The sequence below is a fragment of the Quercus suber genome, unplaced genomic scaffold (genome assembly GCF_002906115.3).
Source record: "Quercus suber isolate HL8 unplaced genomic scaffold, Cork oak 2.0 scaffold_100, whole genome shotgun sequence".
Classification (NCBI taxonomy): domain Eukaryota; kingdom Viridiplantae; phylum Streptophyta; class Magnoliopsida; order Fagales; family Fagaceae; genus Quercus; species Quercus suber.
In genome coordinates this window covers 180,950-195,118 of record NW_027069565.1, presented here as the reverse complement: position 1 = coordinate 195,118, position 14,169 = coordinate 180,950, and the positions used below count along the sequence as shown (strand labels likewise).

The 14,169-nt window shown below is 31.6% G+C and overlaps 1 long non-coding RNA gene across 1 annotated transcript; it reads left to right on the top strand.

The window, feature by feature from the left end:
* Window positions 1–8,853: 8,853 nt before the first annotated feature.
* On the top strand, window positions 8,854–13,917 carry LOC136068122 (uncharacterized). The gene is made up of 3 exons (XR_010629529.1): window positions 8,854–9,087; window positions 9,619–9,753; window positions 13,847–13,917. It is a non-coding gene; the product is annotated as an uncharacterized LOC136068122 (long non-coding RNA).
* The last annotated feature ends 252 nt before the right edge of the window (window positions 13,918–14,169 follow it).

The following is a 14,169-nucleotide window of genomic DNA, read 5'->3' as shown; positions in this document are numbered from 1 at the left end:
ATTTTTATCATCTTTGTTACAGCGATTAATGATCATATTGGTCAACTTTAAAATATTTTAAACCTGACTGATATTAGCCCAATTAATAAAAATGTTATCTGTATTTTATCCTAAAATTTATTGTACCAGTATCATCAATTATCACTTAATATAATAATGTATCATGATTGATTGTGAGCTCTGGATAATATTGACGTGGCTCGTGGCTTTCTTTTCCAATTCGAATTCTCTCATTGTCATGTTATCTCTGTACGTCACATCCAGATATATTCGCTGTAAGGGAAATGATGAAAGTATCTTTGTCTCTGGAAAATCCCACTCGTATTGACTGAAAGCCGAATTGGGACGTCATGGTTCAAAGTCCAAACCAAGATCATATATTTATATTCCCTTTTAGCATTACATTACCACAAAACACCATCAATATAAAGAGAATTCTTGCCCCCCACTAATTTCATCTCCTCCAAACCCAAAAAGCTCCAACGCTAGCTTCTACATTTTCTTGCTTCTTCAATCTGATTTACTTGATCATCAATATTATAATGGGACTTTGTTTACATGGAGACAGGAGATTGGCTTCATAGGTAAGAACTTCTACTGTGGAATTTTTGCTTCCTGGGTTTTAATACCACTTTTTTTTTTTTTTCTATTTTTATCTCTTACTTTAAAGAATGTGTCTGATCATAGCCATTTAAAATTCAACTTCTACACTGATCATGAAGATTTATGCTTACTGTTTAAAATGTTTAACAGGCTGATGTTAATAGCAAACCATCATTCAGATTATATAAGACAATGAAGCTTCAGAAACTTGAGCTGAAAGCCTTCAAAAAAGTTAATTAAATATGGAGATATCTCTGATTGTTCCCAAAAAAAGATAATAAAAGAACAAAGAGAGTGACAATTCATACAGAGTTTTTTTTTCTTCTTTTTTTGATGAGTGATAATTCTGATAGAGTTAAAGCTGCAAAGAAGATTTGATTTAGATAGGGCTAGAAGGTTCTGCTAGATAATCCTAGTAATAGTAAAATTATTCAATGGGAGAAAATTTATCTTAGCCATTATGTTAAGCTAAGTTCTACTTTTCTTTTTTTTTTCTTTTTTTGAGAAGAAAACTAAGTTCTACTTAAGAAGCTTTTATAATGCGAAAATTGGCTGCTTGGTTCTGATTTCTCCTTCTTTTTTTTTTTCCACTCATATCGAATAAAACATATTGAGTAAAATCTTCTTCATGTAAAAGCAATTTGGGGGTTCCTTTCTTCTTTTTTTATTCGGATGTTCCTTAAGGAACCACGCGTTATTTCTTTGAAGTTGTGAAGATTAGAAAGGCTACTAATACATATCTATATTCTATTGATGACACGAAATTGAAAAGTTACACTATTATTAAAGATGAAGTTATTGATTTTCACCAAAGACTTTAGGTTCTTCTTCAGCAAATTGTTACACGGTAAACTATCAAATTATTGAAGCAAGGAAAATTTTTCTTCACAAGCCAGATACTCAGATGAAGTGAAGAATACTCTTAAGTTTGCATAGTGGAAAAGCCCTAGGACCTTATGGGTATACCCTCACTTCTACAACAAAGTTTAGGACATAGCTGATGATGATTCCACTCAATTACTCTTATTGTATCTTTAAACAAGCTGTTACTCTAATTAGGGTTGCAAATTAGCCAAGTTGAGTCAAATATTAAGAGTTCAAGATTATTTATTTTATTTTATTTCAAATACGAGTCCAACTAGAACTCATTAACAAATTAAATTATATGTTTAAGCTTAATTTATTTTTCTCTCAAATGAACTCGAACTTATTCATAAGCTACTTGATTGATTTATTATTTTTCCATGTGCAGTAAACACTATTACTAAAAAAAAATTACTTCAAAAATCAATGTTAATAATTAATAATTAAATTATAGTTGAAATTATATTATTCAATTTAAATAAATAGAATAATTTTTACTTATAAACTTATAAAAATTATCAATTGATCTTGTTTTGTTAAATATAATTTTTATTAATTACAAATTAGACTATTTATATTATCCATTAATTACAAATATTAATTTAGTGTCTTTTGAATTTGTTTACAAACTTACATAATATATATAAGTGCTAATAGCCTTGTAGCATAATTGGCACATCTTTGTTTTTAATGGAAATATCCATTGTTTAAATCTCTCTATCCCAACTATTGAATTATAAAAAATAAAAATAAAAATAATCTATATAAGTATTTTTTTTTTATATTTATACATATAGTAAACATATATTATTTTTATATACTTAAATCGATTCTCATACTTATGAGCTTCACAAACATATTATCATATTTGAATTTAACTTGTTTAATAGTCAAACTCAAACTTAAGCTTAAACTTTGCTCGTTTGTTAAAAAAATGAATACAAACAAACATATTTTTAGCTGAACTCTAACCATTCATAAATAGCTAAGATAAATGAAAACCCTAACTCTAGTGCATAAAATTTAAGTACCCTTTCAGAATGGATGACTTTATACCTACTTCTTGCTGTAACACTAGGTATTAGGTGCATCCTCAAGTTGATGGCTTATAGATTAAATGCTTCTCTTTTGCATTTTGAAAGCACTAATCAATTTGTAATTTTGCATTCATTCAAGGAAGTAGAATAGCTAGAAATTTCTCTCAAAAGATGGTTAGGAAATTTGTATTATTTTAAACGCTCTGATCAAGTGGCTAGATGTAACTAAAATTGATTTGATTAAAGCTTAAAACTGTATTAATTGGAGTTTTATAGTGAATATTTTCGAAGCTAATCAATAGTATTCTAGAGGTGTTCAAAAATTGTTTGGTAGAATAAATTCGTGGACACCTAAAAGCTTCTGATAATTTTCTGGCAGAATTCAATATGTTTAATTTGTATTGATTATACAAGAATAGTAAACTATCATGTGTTTATTTTCCCCAAAAAAAGGTTATTAATGAACTTTCAAAAAATCAATGCCTGTGTTTGGAAGGAAACAACAGATTAAGCTAGAGTGGCACACGTAAGCTGACCGACAATAATTTAGTATTTACTGCTAAAGGAAATAAAGTTTTGCAATTTGCCAATTAGGAGGTTAGATGATTGGGATAAAGCCTTAATAGTAAAGCTTCTTTGGATTCTTTTCTAGTGGGATCTTTGTTGCTTAAGATAAAAGGCAGTATTTGCCGAGAGACAACAGTACAATAAAATAATAATAATAAACCTAATAGTTGTTCACGGGGCTTGAGAAAGATTCTTAAACTCGAAAATTTTAGCATTACTTTTTCTTATGCATCACATTTGATTTGGTCATTGGAATTTTTGGCTGAGGATCCTTGTGGTGGATCAGTGAAACTAGGCCTTGGTTACATGGTGATGGATGCATTATCCCAGGGTTCTCCTATAAACACTGTCATATCCATGCTGGGGTGTTGTTTTTCTTTCTTCTAATTCAGCTTTGCTCTAGCATCGCGTATTTATAGCCTATAACAACTTTGGCTGTGATTTTAAGTTCATTCCCTTTTTCTGATACCATTAAGTTCATTCCCTTGAGTTCTTACACTGTGTCATGTAGGTTTCTAGGATTCGTTTAGAAAACAATTGTTACAGCTAATAAATATAGTTGGTTTTCTAAGAAAACCAACTATATTTATTAGCTGTAACAATTGTTTTTTGCAGGTACTGATTTTTCCAAATAATTGTCTTTAGCTGTAACTATAGCTAAGAAACCAACTATATTTATTAGCTGTAACAATTGTTTTTTGCAGGTACTGATGTTTCCAAATAATTGTCTTTAGCTGTAACTATATTTATTAGCTAATAAATATAGTTGGTTTTCTAAGAAAACTTTTCTTTTGCAGGTTGAGAGGACAAGGAAAGGTTTCAGCAGGTACTGATTTTTCTGTTTACGTACGTGAGCTTTCTTTTATAAATATAGCACAGTTCTGCATTCGATTATTTTGAGCTTTTACATCAAAAGGAATAACTTCTTCATTTGATTTACAGTAGAAGTTGTTGTAGGTTAAGATGTTGATTGATTTGAGGGAAAACATTTAATTTGAAACTGAAAACCTCTTGTTTTGTTATTTATGTTTACATTTTCCAGTTAAATGCTATGTTGGTATTTGGAAAGTAGGGATTGAGAATGATTTATTTGTTAAATATTCATGTGTGAGTGGTGTTGTTAGTTAAATAGTAAAGTCTCACATTAAGAAATAATGATGATAGTGAGTGATTAATTTAACATAATTGAGCTCAAATCTATTGACTTAATCTTTTGGGTTAAGTGGCATCCATATACTTTATATTAATGTCTCAATTGGAGTCTCCTCAATTTCTAATCTCCCCCACAATCTTCATTTTTAAAACCAATTAGTACATTTGGAGGTAGTGTGATATTTACTTTGTTCTTTTGGTTGGGCTCTAATTTGGGATTGGCATTATATTTGGGTGAATTTGGTGCTCATTAGCGCATTTGGAGGTAATTTTAGGTATTATGCACTTTGTTCATTTAGAGGCATTCGTGTCTTGAGAGAAATCTCACTAAGGTGGAGATTTGTTATGAATTGGTATTTATTGGCTCAATTCTTTACAAGGATGCAAGGAATTTCATGAACTTTGGTTCTTTGCAAATTTTGCCAAGGTGGAAAAATGTTGTTACGTTTAGTTCAATTTGTGACTCTTGTTTATGTATTAAGGTGAAATTCCTACTTTGACTTGGTTTGAAAGATTGCTTGGTGGAATTTATATAGCATTTTATTCAAATACTACCACTTTGTTGTAGCAGTTGAAGCTTTTGTTGCGATTAAAAATAATAAAAATAATAATAATAAAAAAGCAACTTTCACACTAGATTGACTATGAAAAATACTAGGAACCAAGAAAGTTGAAAGAAAAATAGCACACACAAGAAAATACCAAGAATTTATGTGGTTAAACTTTTAGCCTATGTCCATGTACTATAATAAGGGGAAAATTTCCTTAACAAAAATATGGAGATTATAATTAACGGAAGATGAAATTACTCAAATAAATAAACTCAAAAGATTATCTCTCATAAATACTAAAGAATAGAAAAATAAAAATAGTATAAATTTGTGGCACACACTCAAGCCTAGCCACTGGAGAAACTTTTTTTTACAAGCCTTCTCATGGCTTATTTGGATTGAAGGGGGAGGGAGAACGAGGGAAAGTAAAATAGACTTGGCCAGAAGTTAGACTAATTTCTAGCCAACTCTGCTCTTATCCCCCTCTCTCTCTCTCCCCTTGTTAATCCAAATAGACCACTAAGTAAAGTCAATCAGATCCTAGTTTAGTGAAGTGAACAAACATGTGGAAGAATTAAACGCATCCTCTTGAGGGAGCGGTTTTTTTGATAAATTCTTGAGGGAGTGTGTGACAAGCTGCTCAAGCAGCTCATTAAATCCAACTTAATGGAACATATGGCTGGCTTGAGCAGACCTTAGATAGAAAGTTTTCTAACAAAATTTTACAGAATACGATCTTTGTTGTCTCGAACGGCAGTAAATGTCTTGTAACGTATTTTGGTGTTCGAATCAACTAAGGAGATTTTTCAAAGGTGCCTCTTGAGGGCCACACCCCATTGTCTATATATAGTGTTTCAATATTCAGTTTTTTACGGAACTTTCCTATCATTACAAAGAAATCATATGAATTCTCCAAGTTGCTACTTATTGAATTCTTGACTTAGTTTTATCTTGATGACAAATTGACAATAACCCTTTAGCAAACATTGTGCTGGGGGCAAATATTACTTAGGACAACGTTGCCTTGTGCCTCCAAGTCATTGTCTTTTGTTTGATTCATTCTTTACCCCTTTGATCCCCAACACAAACACCTGTCAAGTCAAAGCAATGCTTAAACTTGTACAAAGGAGTTGGTATATAGCCATCACTTCAGCTGTATTCTTTGTAGTCCCAAACTTTTGAAGAAGAATATCTCTCTCATCAACAATTTCACGAACAAAGTGAAAGCATACATCAATCAATGTGCTTAGTTTGAGAGCGGTGAACTTGGTTTTTCACTAAATGAATTGCACTCTAGCTATCACAAAATACACAAATATGCTACTAACCCCTAATTCTTCAATCAAACCATATAGTTAAATAGCCTCCTTAATAGTTTCAATCGCAGACATTTATTCAACCTCAGTGATTGAATGGAACAGTAGATAGCAGTGTTGATCTCCAACTCATCAGTGCTTTGGCTTTGGCAAATGTAAACAAGCAGCTTGTAGAATAACAAAACTTATCTCTATCATCAACATTGTCTGAAACAACAAAAACAACCATCTTATCTCAATCAATGGTTCCCAAAATGCATCTCAAAATCCATTTAGCAACTTGCCAGTAACCATTCTCTGGATCATGCATATAATGACTAATCATACTGACCACCTGTGAAATTTTGGACCGAGTACATACCATTATATACAGTTCACTAGTCCATAACCCTTGCTGTGTGTGTGTGTGTGTGTGTTTTTTTTTTTTTTTTTTTTTTTTTTAATTATTCCCTTTCTTTCTTTAATTAACTAGTATTTGGTTAGATTCAATTGTTTTTAAATTTCATGTGGGTTTTATGGTATGAATAATGGCTTATATATATTCTATTTATGGTCATAGAATTACATATAGCTCAGCCAGTTCTATGCAAGCTGAAGTATCTAGTGTACGTCATCGCACAAGGCAGTTTGAGATGGCTTGTAGTCAGGTCTAAGATTCTTATTCTTTTATATAGATTTTACTAGTGTGTGCCCTAAAGGCATACAATAGTATACCATTTTTTGAAAAAGTTTTATTGGAAATTGTTTCAATTTTCAATAAAAATTTTCTAAAAATGGATTTGTTAATGTATGCTCTAAGAGCATACATTAATCGGACCCCTTATATATAGAGAGAGAGGAAATTCTATTCATAGTTCATATATACAGTACATTTCCAGAAATTTTAGGTTCCCAAGAAGATTTTTTGTTAGTTGAACATTTTTGTTATATGGCTAATTGCGTTCTAGGGGTTCATCTAAACAAACGCAATTAGCCATTTATTAGGGGTACCAACCAGTGGTAAAGTCGTGGATCTTAATTGAGTTATCTAAATGATGCCCATCTTCAATTTCATGGATTCGGCTTCTGTCTAGTGGCCAGTGCCACTGGACACATTGGATTGCGGACACGTGTCCAAGACTGGACATGTGTCTGTATCCTGACGGGTCCAGTGGCCAGTGGCCACTGGACAGAAGCTGAACCCCAATTTCATATGTTTTTTTTCCCTTTCATTTAGGCATTCATTTTTCAAGTATATGATTATTGCTATAGGTATGTGTAGTCCCTCTTTCTGTAAACATTAGATAACTACATGAAAAAATTTCTTGGGATTGACCCCAAGATATTACTCTAAAGTTTTAAATTCAAGACTTCATAGATATCATAAGACCTTGGAAATTACTAGACTAACCCCTTCAAATTACTTTAATATGGCTAGTTATTCATAATAGGCTTATTACTAGAGATAGGCCAAGGTCTTAAATACCAAAAATGTTGATCATTTCAAATCGGAGATTTCACAGAGAAACTGTGATCAAGATCGAAATTTTGGTAGTAACTGATATTTAATACTTTATTAGTATGATATTTCATTATATTTTCTCACAATACTTCAAGATTGTAACCTAATATATTTCAAATTTTCTATTTTTAAGATTTTAGGTAAAATTTAGATAAAATACCTTAAGTGCAATACATTAGATCACCTAATTGAATTCAAACATTTGATTTGTATGAATTTAATTATTCCTAAAAAAGATAATACTATTTTTATTTTATTGGCCAATGCACCCAAGTGTTTGAATTTAATTAGAAAACTTATTATATTATTTTACATGTAGTCTGCAATAGTGAGACTTCTTTTTTTTACCATGTGGCTTTTTTCATGATAATTTGAAGTTAATTGTTCAACCTACTCTTGATTGGTAGGTAGATTGGACACACAGCATTTCAATTATAGACTAGCAGTGGATATTAATCATTACCTAGGGGCAAGTGCCTTTAGACTACTATTATTGAAATAGCTCATATAGCTCTTATATATACATCTTGTTTGAAGAAATACATGAGTTTATTCACCAAATACTTTTTTTGATACATTTTTAAGTGGGAGTGAGGAGTGTGAACCATATACATCTCTGCTATAAACACTTTATTATAAATGTTAGAAAATGTCATTTGACCTAAAGGAGTGGATTAGTTGTGTTCGTACCAAATTCTCAAAACTTCATGTCAAGTTATTATTTTAAATCCTAATCCAGTAAGATATTAAAAACTTGATAGTTTTAATTAAAGAAATTCTGTTTTAAGACAACCCCGAAAAGAGAGATGGGAGTATAAAGAAGAAAGGGTCTTTTCATCTAGGTAGATGGTTTCTCTTTTGATTCTCTTGTCTTCTCAATTTCAACGTTACATCATCCTTATTTTCTATTTGGAATTTGCTTTTGTTTAGTGTGTCAAAGAGGAATCTTAACCACAACATTCCTCGTGAAACATGCAACAGAATGAAAGTCTCACAGCACAGCTCCTGCAACCAAAGAGTTATGCTGACCCAATTGAAGAGACAATTCAGTATTTCAATCAGATAACAAGCTCGGACCTTCAAAACGAGCCTCAAAGACAGACCTCAAATATCACACTTTGCAGCCTTCTTTTGCTCACACACAGTGCAATTTCGTGGAACAAAAAATTGTAAGTATTTGCTACAAGGATAGTCACACAGGCTGTCTCCTACTTTCTCATAAGCAAATAGGGCTTTCTAACAGCAAATGAGCTAAGCAACCTTTTACAGCAGAAAAGCCTGAGACATTAACCAGACGAGATGTTGGGACCACAGACAGAACCACATTATGGTGCATTAGACTCCTATCTTTATGGGCTCACTCTATACCACCCAAAGCTGAAAATGCCAACCATCTTTATTGCCCTAATACCATAACAAGCCCTACTATTCTCTCGAATGGCTTTAGTTGTGCCATGGCTTACAAGGAAATCCGCGTGAGATGCTTAATTATTACCGTATGGCTCTCTCTCTCTCTCTCTCTCTCACACACACACAAGACTATAAATTGGCTTTATGTATATTTATACCTAGAATACCGGGGACCCCATTTACAAAAAACAGTGAAGTGGTGGTAAAGAAAATGTTGTGAATTTATGTAAAAAGTAATGTGCAGAAAGTGTCCACCACTTATAATTGATCACTTTAATATATTGTGAAATTTAATTGAATCTAGTACACAAAACTCTTACTTCTAAGAAGTCTGAGAAAGGTGTCTCAAACTAACGATCTATCGCTTTTGACAGAAGGCACTTGCTAACTCACTAGGCTCCACCTCCATGTTGTGAAATTTGTGTTTCACTAAATTTATTGTTAGCACTTTAAAAATTAATAATAAAGGATAAACTGCCAAATAGATACTGCCAAACATGACCAGTAAGGCAGTGCCATATCACAGTTCTGGAGTATATGATTGCCCAAACAACCCCCCCACCCCTCAAAAAGAAAAGGAAAAATTGATGAAGCTAATAGCTAGTGTCTGGTGGCAGGATTTGAGCATGGAAATACGTCAGGACAGCTGCCTTAATTAAGACCACGATACAAATGGAGGTGTTGGGCTATGGACTTATGAGCTCTCCTAAAGACCAGAGATTTGTATATAGCAAAAGGAGACTACCATAGAGGTGGGTATATTTCCCCTTATAAATTCGTATACAATTATGTTATATAGTTCATATATTTTTGCTGAGAAATACTTTCATGTTTTTTATTAACAAAATACAAAATTCATCCAAGAAAGAAGAGTAACCAATTGAGTGTGTACTGAAATGTCTATATGATATAGGAAGCTTGGATATATAGTAAGTTTTGGAACGTGAAATAATCTATAATTAGGGTTTTGGATTAAAAAATTCTCTATGATTTTGGAAGGACAAGTACCACAGAAAGTATATGACAAAACAATTTGATTCCTACTGTTTCCTTCAACGAATTTTTAACAGTAAATGATCTCCCACACCGTAAATGGAGAATTCGATAAAGGGTTAAAATACTGACGAGTTAAAATTTGCTTTCCAAGTTGTAGCAGCAAGGAATATCCTTTCTTTGTCAAGTGCAGAGTTACAGAGCTCTTTGTGCTGGTCAAAAATACATGAGAATCTTAAAAAAAAAAAAAAAAAAAAATGCAAAGATTTTGAGCTACAAAAGATCATCACTTCTGTTCTGTGAGGTAACAATTATATACACATTAGCAAAATTCATATATATATATATATATATATACCTTCACGTCACATACTTCCTAGGGCTCCATTTCTTACAAAGCAAGTCTTTCCAAAAAAATAAAACAGAATTGATCACTTGGTAAAATGTGAAATTTTTGTTTTTTGAGGTTAACTTGGGTATGTTTCCAATAAAGTAAGGCTTTGGTGAGTTTATCAGGTAGGCCAGAATTGCATAGTCTAATGAAACGTGTTTTCCAGCTTTATGTCAGGAAGAGACATGCACTAAAATAAAAGAAACGAAGGGTGAAGTGGATAAAGACAAAAAGTAATGACAAAGAATAAGATTGCACTGGAGTTGCTGAACTATGGCATAATAAAATATCACACACAACCCAATTCTACACATTCAGATAGGCATTGCACTCTTCTAGCCCAAATGCTACAGTTAGGTTTCCTCATATATATAAGGGACCATTGAGGAACCTACTTCTTTCACATAAAAGTCATGTTAAGTGTATGCAAGGTGGAGATTCCCTTTCTAGCTAAGAAAACTCCGAACAAATTACCAACCAGTGTCATATTCTGGAATATTTCCATGCCGCACTAAATTCAAAATTGTCTCTGATACATCAATGATTTCAAATTGTGTCTAATATATCAATGATTTCAAATTGATATTATTCTATATATATATATATATACACATACATATATATAAAATAAAAAAGAAAAAGAAAAAAGGAATATGTTTTCATATTCATTTCTGATTAATGATTTCAATCAAATGCAATGTAGAAAGAAGATCAAATCAAATCCTATATAAGAACAAATATTATTCTATTTATGCAACTCTATACAACTCAACTCATAATCTAGTTCTATCATTCTTGACCCCATCCTGATGAGTGATGGCTTTAATGCTGACTTCAGTTTTGTTTTCATGCTCAAGTAACATTATTGCTTCAACAGTCCCAAATCAGTTACCTAGATTAAACATTTACAACTCTGCTTGAAGTATTCACAAGCAATCAAAATCTGATGGTAATAAACTATGGGCAGACATGCCAGGAATGACTTATAGAGGAAATTGCTTGTGGAAAATTCACATATGTACTTACATCACATTATGATATTAGGCATTATTTTTAGTAATCTTTCCTCCTTGTCCATTATTTCCTTTGTTCTTGTATAAAGCTTCTCATAAAGCAATTCATCTACTTATTAAAAAAGATTGAGACAGGTTAAAAAAAACAAAAAAAAAACTTACCGAAATAGGGACATTTAAGAAATTTATTTACCATTAGAATATGAGAAAACATAAAAAGAACATTCTTTTTTATTCTCATGTTGCTGTAAATGCATGAAAGACGCAATTTTGCTTCTATCTAAATTTAAAACTAATTATTCCTTACAGATATAAATAATTACATGCGTATCTAAAATTGAATCAACTCAATTAAGCCTTAAAACACAACCACACAGATTATTTGTCACCGTTCAGCTTTGCTTGAGCCATATCATCTGCCAGTACATAAGGACCAAAAGTAAAATAGGAAAAACATGCCTTTTTCTTGTATTCTTATTACCATTCTGAAACCTTTCAATTGTTAGAAATAAACTTATCTCTACCATCATTTTTTGACTTCGTATCTCTACCATCATTAAAGATTGCTTTATGATGTAGAGCCCTATGTTATAGAATTAATCAACCTTAAAAACTTTTAAAAGTAAAACAGAAGGATTCTTGCCATTGCACCACAATTAAATTTTCCTATAAAGCTGTTCATTGTTCATGTATCTCAGAATCAAATTCTCAACATCATCATCCAAAATAGTTTTAGGCAATCTATAATGTAGAGAAGACTTACCTTAAGAACCTTATTCATCCACATACATAGAGGCACCTGTGTACAAATGTATTCAAACCCATAACACACCAAAATGTTGTGGAAATGGACATGTTATAATGTGCATACATTCCTAAATATGAAGAATTATTGAAATGGTCGTATTGATTTGCTCTTGTAAGATTTAAGATTATTACATGTTAAGTTTTATTATCCATTTCAAAATTTACTTTCTAAACAAAACCAGAGAGACGGACCAAGACAATTAAAATATTTATACATATATGTATTTTTTTTTAATGAAACAGTTTTCTTTAAATCTCTTTTTCTCTTAAAACTGATGTCTATGGTATATATATATATATATATCAATCCAATCTTATCTTATACCAAGGAGATCAACAAGAAATCATACACATATATATACACTTGCATTTAATCTTGATTCCAACTAACATGATACCATACTTGATATATTTCAAATACATTCCTTATACTACTCATCATTACTTTTACCTAAATTCTTGCTAAAGAAGGTTAGTTCTATAGGGGATCAACTCATTTTATGAAAATACATTGATAGGATAATTATCCATAATGTACAATAACCCTGCAGACTAAATTGGAGGCTCACTGAATTCCCAAATCTAACATACAATTTTAGTGATAATCTAAAAAGAAATATCTCAAGAATAAGTAATTAGTCAGATAAAGCCACACACACATATATCCAATCAATTCTTCAAACTTGGGAGTGTAAGACCCTCTACTTTTCTTAAGGCTCAAATTGGAGTGACTAAGGGCTCATTTAGAGGATCGTTTAAAACCACACTTCCACACTTTTTCAAACTACAATATTCACACACACACACACACACACACACACACACACATCCATTTTTTTCTTCTAACTTGGGAGTGTATGACCCTCTTCTCTCTTTAAGGCTCAAATTTCAAATTTGAGTGACTAAGGCCAGTTTAGAGGATCGTTTAAAACCACACTTATTCAAACTACAGTACACACACATATATTCTTTTTTTTTTCTTCTAACTTGGGAGTGCAAGACCCTTCACTCTCTTTAAGGCTCAATTTGGATTAACTAAGGGCCCGTTTAAAACCACACCTTTTCAAACTACAATTTTTTAAAATCATATACCCTATACCTCTTTTCTAAGCATCCCATTTTCAAAGAGTTGAAAATGAGTTGTATTAAACAAGGCTATATGCTACGGTGCCTTCATTAATGCCTAAGCCTAATCTATTAACAAATGCACAATTATAATTTAAACAGTAACCAATATTAAAAATGCTTTAAAAATTAATAACATGGAAGAACGCAAGTAGACAAGGTCAGATTGGACTTGTCTGGCTATGTTTTCATAAAATTATTTTTAAAATTTTGTTTTCAGATAACCAATAGAAAACTCATTTAAGATTTTCAATAATTTTGTTTTCCTTAAATCGAAAAATAGTTTCAGGAAACACCATTTTTTGATACCAAGAAACAAACTTTTTGAGTTAATTGATATACACGTGGCTTTCAATATTGGTGTGCTTTTTTTTTTTTTTTTTCCAAAGACTAATATTGGTGTACTTATATTAAGACTAAGAAGAGAACTTTGATTTGCAGTTAAGAAAGAGAGATTTGATTTGACTGCAACTTTCATTTTTGTCGAGTTAAAATCTTTGTTTATATTGCTTGCAGCCTCTAAATTCAATCCCAATGGAACACACTTCATCTAGCTAGTAGCGTCCCACTCTGAAATCAGTAAGGGTAAGCTGCAAAGATGACTACAATGGTCAAAGCTAGAGTACAATAAGTTGATTATCAGACATCAATGAGTTTTAAAAAGATAACAAATTTCATAACATCTTTCATAGTTATTATGGATGATGGCAGATTGCAGTTGGTGTACAATAAAAGAAACCTTGGTAGTTATTTGAGTGAAAATTATGTTACTTTAATTATAATTTGCCACCTCAACGAATTGTAAAGAAAAAAAAGAGAAAATTTACTATCTCTAACAT